The following is a 6,093-nucleotide window of genomic DNA, read 5'->3' on the forward strand; positions in this document are numbered from 1 at the left end:
TGCATATATCTCTGGTAAAATTTTACTTGTTTAATTAAAAATCTATGATTACCGAACTGTTACGCTGACCTGTGTAAGAAGACCATAATAGCAAGTGCATCTGGTGATCTACTTACACACATAGCTTTCATGACTACAGAATTAGCCCGTAATGACAGCTAATGCTATAGATAATGTAGTTAATCTCTTTTGTCTATATATTTTTATTTTACAAGAGCTGGTTCCCTAATAGGTAATTAAGTTCTTTTCTTCATCTTGTTATTATCTGTAGGATCCTTGACTTTGTCTTCATTGTGCTTCTTCTATGGTCATTTGTGATAATTCCATTGCTTCCATCTTTGATACAAAGCTGGGTGACACACAACTCCTTGACTGAATTATTGAGCTTGCTTGATTGCTGGCATCTACGTTTCTATCAATATTTTAATTATTACTTTATGAGGAGAAAAGAATTTGCAAGTATGACGATCCACTGAAGCAATATGGATTGGATTTGACTTCAATTCATGAGGTATGAATGTTAACCACTTAATCATGATCTAAATATTATTTGATATGTATTGTCTAGTAAAAAGGGCAGTGCGTGGTATTGATTGAAGGATTTTGCATATACCTTCTCGAATGAGATGCTTCAACATCACAGACCTTTTCCTATTCTTGGAGCATGTGGAGAAAAATAATTTGAATGTATGAGTGCTTAGTTGGCTAGTAAAGTTTTGAGTTCATAAAAATCCTAACCGATCTTGTTGCTTTATCCTCACGGTCAGAAGGGGTAGAAAAACGCTTTCTATAAAATCTATATAGGTCCTTATATTAAAACCTAATAATGATTAGTTATATATAGTCATCACTACTTAGCAGTCATCCACAGAAGTGGAAGAGCCTGGGTTTTGAACTAGAGGAGAGAAGAGCACATGACTGAGAGATAATCCTGTCATTTGTGGAAGAAACTTAGATTTTTTCTATTAAAGAATACAAACGGTGTGATAATTGATATAAAATAATCTATGTAGGAACATACCCATATCCTAGCATATGTCATCTGGGCTTTGTGTTGATTTTATATATCTTGTATCGGAGAATTTATGGGAAGAAAGGTGGAAAAAAAATTGTCTACCTTAAAAGGTTAGAGCAAGAAATATAATGCAATCAACAGATTGTTTATCTGTTCCTAGTCTCTAAAAATTATGAGAGAGAGCAACAGTAAAGATGCAGTGTAAGCTTAGGATCAAATGCAATTGAAAGATATGATTCTTCGTATTTGTAATGCATGTAGATGTAATGCTTGGGATCACATGCAATTGAATTATACAATTCATCATGCTCGTAATTTATGTCGCATTATTGTAATCGAATTTCGTATAAGCTTAGGATCACGTGCCATTCACATATATGATCATATGCTATTCACATATTCGGGCCCAAGTATGTCACATGAGGCACTTCAAAATGATAATGTGCCATTTCCCATAACCTTTGGCATATTTGTAATTGAAGGCATTTATTTGAACGTGGGTTGATGGGAGCTTGTTCAGACGAAGGCCGATAAGCCGAACGTCATATTTGGTGCACGTACATGAGATGCAAAGCACAATGACAAAGCATGGAATTTTATATTTTTCTTTAGGGTGTAAAATTTTCGCCTAGTTTAAACAGTTTATGTGATATTTGTTCGAACTGGACGTGTAGTAACCTATATTTCAAATGTTTAAACCGAGAAGTATTTGTGTTGTAATGAAGCTCCTTGGCTCGCATTAGGACGACATATATCTGCAGCGATCGTAATTTATTGTATCGATCATCACATGCAAGTGCATTCATAATATTAGTTAAAATTCAGACGATGAGCCATTGAAACTACCAAAACAATGACAACCACAAACTTCGAGTTAGAAAATGAGTTCATGTCTATGTCATAGTTTTTCATGTGTCGTCGAACATGTACATTAAGATCATGAGCCATATGGGTGAGACCCTGTAGCCTTTTGACCATGGTATAAGTAACTAGAAATTAGTTTGACAATATTCTAGTTGCAGGATATCCCCATTGCATAATAATACACATGATTTATGAGCCTTTAAGATCTTGGTAATTATGGGAAAATGGGGATAAATGTACACTTAATTTATTGAACAATTATTCCAATTGCTTTTTACATTGACAAGGAGATTGGACATGGTGGTTGGGTAGATGATGAACATAATTACTTTCCCCATTCTTCAAGCTTATAAATACAAGATATGAGTTCATTGTCCCTTAAAAATAACCTAGTTGAATACCTTTCTGAGAATTAGAAGTCCTTATATACTATTCGTTTCATCAATACTTTACTGCATTGACATAATGAGTTCGTCCATAGGAAGCACCAAACCGTTCAACGTCAACGAGCCATTACCAGTTCCCAGTTCATCTCCGTTATTTTCAATCTACATTTCCTCAGACAATAAGGAAGATAATCCTCGTATTGGTAGGAGAGTCATTTCTTCCGCTTCGTTTCCCAACTTGGAAGATGTAGCGGCGGAGGGTGCGCAATCACCCAATGCTATGCTCGATGAGGGTTTCGAGATCGACGCTGGATATGAGGGCGGAGCGACGACGACAACGATTGGCTGGCATATGTCCCACATAACGAGGTAATTACCATCTCGTCGGACGAGTCGAATGAAGAAAGCGGGGGACAAGGTTCAATTGTGGAGGACGAATGAAGTGAGACCCATCTTTTGTAGTGAAAAAGTGATGTATAGTCCTGTATTTTGTACTTCATTTATTCGGTGAACACAAATTGTAAAGATCTGCATGACCATGCCCGTAGGATGTCATGGATGTTGTATTTTGGGGTCCAACTGTCAAGAATAGCAGACACAATCTGTCGGGAACGACAAATGAAGTGTCGGGCTTCAATACAGTATTATGTAAATGGACCCGTATTTTGTAGTACATGGAGCCGATGTTATGAAATTGTGTTTATCGTGTGCTCAATCGTGTCGAGTACTGAGGATGTCGCGAATTATAATTTGTTTCGTGGGGATTGAAAAAAGCATTTTCGAGTGCACCAAAAATCGGAAGGTTTGTAGAATGAGAGGGCAAATTGTATGATTTCAAAGATATATTGTGTCATACATTTTTGTGTGTGCGTATTCGGAATAATGTAAGGCGATAATGGGTATGCGCACACCATACATTAAGCGGATGCTAAAACATGCCCTCAATTAAGTCAACTATTTAAAATGTTGCAATTTATAATTTATTTGGTTGGGACTGAAAAAATCGTTCTTATGTGGATAGTTGATGGACCTTAGGTGTTGCTTATTACCGTCAAGTATTTAGTACGACCGTGGAGCTGGAGGGTAAGTTGTATGTTTTTAAAGATGTTGTGTCCTGTAAGATTTGTGATTTTATTTGATCGTATGAACGTAATGTACAGTTCACCATGTACGTGAAGTTGATATTGAATGCGGTGCAAGTTTTCGTCAACTGTCGAGAATGAATAAGACATCTGTCCAAACTGACAGTTTAACCGTAACTATGAAAAACTTCTCAATTATCAGAAGTTGGCCCATTTAAGTTCATTTATGTACAGAGAATGGTAGATACATGGAGGAACATAGAATTATGATGTGACACATGGATACAATTGATAGCAAAATTATAATAACTGTATTGGTTTAGTACAAATGACATCGGTAAAAAGTAAACATACAACTTCGATCAGTCACAGAGTAAAGCCTATTTGAATGGGCCGAGTTAGAAAGGAGTTTGAACATGTGCTTCGATTATGACCGACTTTACCACAGCGGGTGTATTTCCTCAGTCGTGTGGTAGACTCGTATCTGGATCGATGACGTCGTGTGAGTGGTCTACCTCGAGGACGACGTACACTTGGTGGCAGAATAGGAGTACCTGTAATTTTGTTCGGGACAATCCAGTCCACATCACGCGTAACTGGATAGATTGCTTCGATGTAGGCACCCCTCCAGTATTTCGATGTGTTATATGGTGAGTATAAATCGTACAATGACTTACCTCGCAAGCAGGCAACATGGCTTGCATGAATGCATGGCATACGATTAAGTTGAAACTCACGACAAGTGCACGTGTTATCGGAAAAGTCCATGATGTCCGTGTCATTGGATAGTCCAATTTGTGTTAAGTTGTCTGCCAGGCCTTGAGCTCGAAACCTTGCACCTATTTTGAAGGTTGTCCATAACTCGCTTTCCATCCTCGATGACAACACGACACTACATGTGGTTGCATTGGTTTGACGTTCGTAGAACCACTTCTGCATAGTTTGCCGAATGTGTTCGACCAAGCATGTGATTGACAATGAACGTGCATGTCTCAACATTGAGTTCAAAGATTCTGCGTTGTTGTTTGTCAATGTGTTGTAATGTTGCCCAAAGAATAGTACTCGTGATCAAAATGAAAAACTAGCTCGCTCCAAGTACCCATACGCTCTTTCACTGACCCTACGGATCTGTCCCATAAGTCTTTCGAACTCTTTGACCCGAGAAATTCTTGCAGCTCATTTGAATAGAAATATTACACTTGCGTTGTTGTACCGTTGGATTAAGTTCTTCTTCAGATGTCAAATACAGTACCCATGGTGAGACAGAGGAAATACGTGAGCAATGACATTAGAAATACCGTTTTTACTATCGGAAACAAAAACCAATTCATCCGAGTCGCTTATAAACTCTTTCAAGTTCGATAAAAACCACATCCACGATCTATTTATTTCAGCATCGATGATTTCCCATGCTAGGGGATAAATTTGTTTGTTGGCATCTTGACCGATTGTCAGCAGAAGTGTACCTTTGTATGGACCTTTCAAGTGACTACCGTCAACACAAATAATAGGCCTCAAGTAGTACATGTAACCACGAATGCTTGCACCGAAAATCAGGAAAAAGTAATGAAACCTGTTACGGAAATCAACTTTAATGTGAGTTACTCACCCAGGGTTACTCTTCGTGTACCGTGTAGCATATGTAAAGCAGCCACTTTGCCCCTATGTGCTTTTTGGTAACTTATTTTCATACCAAATTCGTGTTCCATGTCACGTGCAATAGCGGTAGGATCGTACGATCGGTATGGATTATCCAATTTTTCCAAAATATGCTCGACAATTACAAAAGTAGTGGCATGTCGATGTGCCTTAAGATGAAAATCTATGGAACATGTGTGCACATTGTCGAATTTAAGGATCATGAATATTGCAGACTGTTTCATACTCGAAGCCCGTAACATCCACTTGCAATTATCATCTGCGCATACAGCAGTTAACATTTTGAGGCTTGACCTACTGACCTTAAAAAGGACTTGTCCTTCAAAGCAAGCACACGAATTTTCGAGTACAGTTCTTTCTTGCTGAAGAATATCTGCCGTTCAACAAGATCGAATGTATTTACATTTGTAATCCATTGGTATGTATCCAAACTCTGGGAATGTGATGACATTCCCTCATCAACGTTTGTAACATTAGCATCATTTGTACCATGTAACGGGTCGTCCAACATCTCATCTAATGGTACAGCCTTAACGTATTCAATTAGACGATCGGCTACATTATTGTTTGGAGCACTAGGCTCATGTGGGATGTCATTGTGTTGTACGTTATGGGAACCATTCGCTACTCCGAACAAAGGGTCATGCAAATTTGTATCTCTCCCCATGTCAACACTCGGCAAATCAGTTTCCAAAATAGTAATGTAGAGGGCAGTTTTCGGATGAACAGATTTGTACCAAATTAGGTCTTCATCTTCACGTATTTTGGCCGATGGTAAATTGAAGTTCGGGACTCTAAGCTTCAATTCAATTTCGGTGCATGGATTAATAACACCAAGTTTGTCATTCAACAGTAACAGAAGTCTGCTACGATAATATTTCTCGGCACTAAAATGGAAGTGGTTTTTTCCCTTGTCCACTTCCATTCGTCATCCACGTGAATGAACTTTCCTTCATATGACACGATGAATCTGAAATGATTGTCCATATCTGAAATATTGAGATTAGAATGATAAGAATTTTGTACAATGAATATGTCGATATGTAATAGCATGGAAGTGGCACTTTCGAATATTTAAACCCATGCA

The sequence above is a fragment of the Olea europaea genome, unplaced genomic scaffold (genome assembly GCF_002742605.1).
Source record: "Olea europaea var. sylvestris unplaced genomic scaffold, O_europaea_v1 scaffold871, whole genome shotgun sequence".
In the NCBI taxonomy this organism is placed as follows: Eukaryota; Viridiplantae; Streptophyta; class Magnoliopsida; order Lamiales; family Oleaceae; genus Olea; species Olea europaea.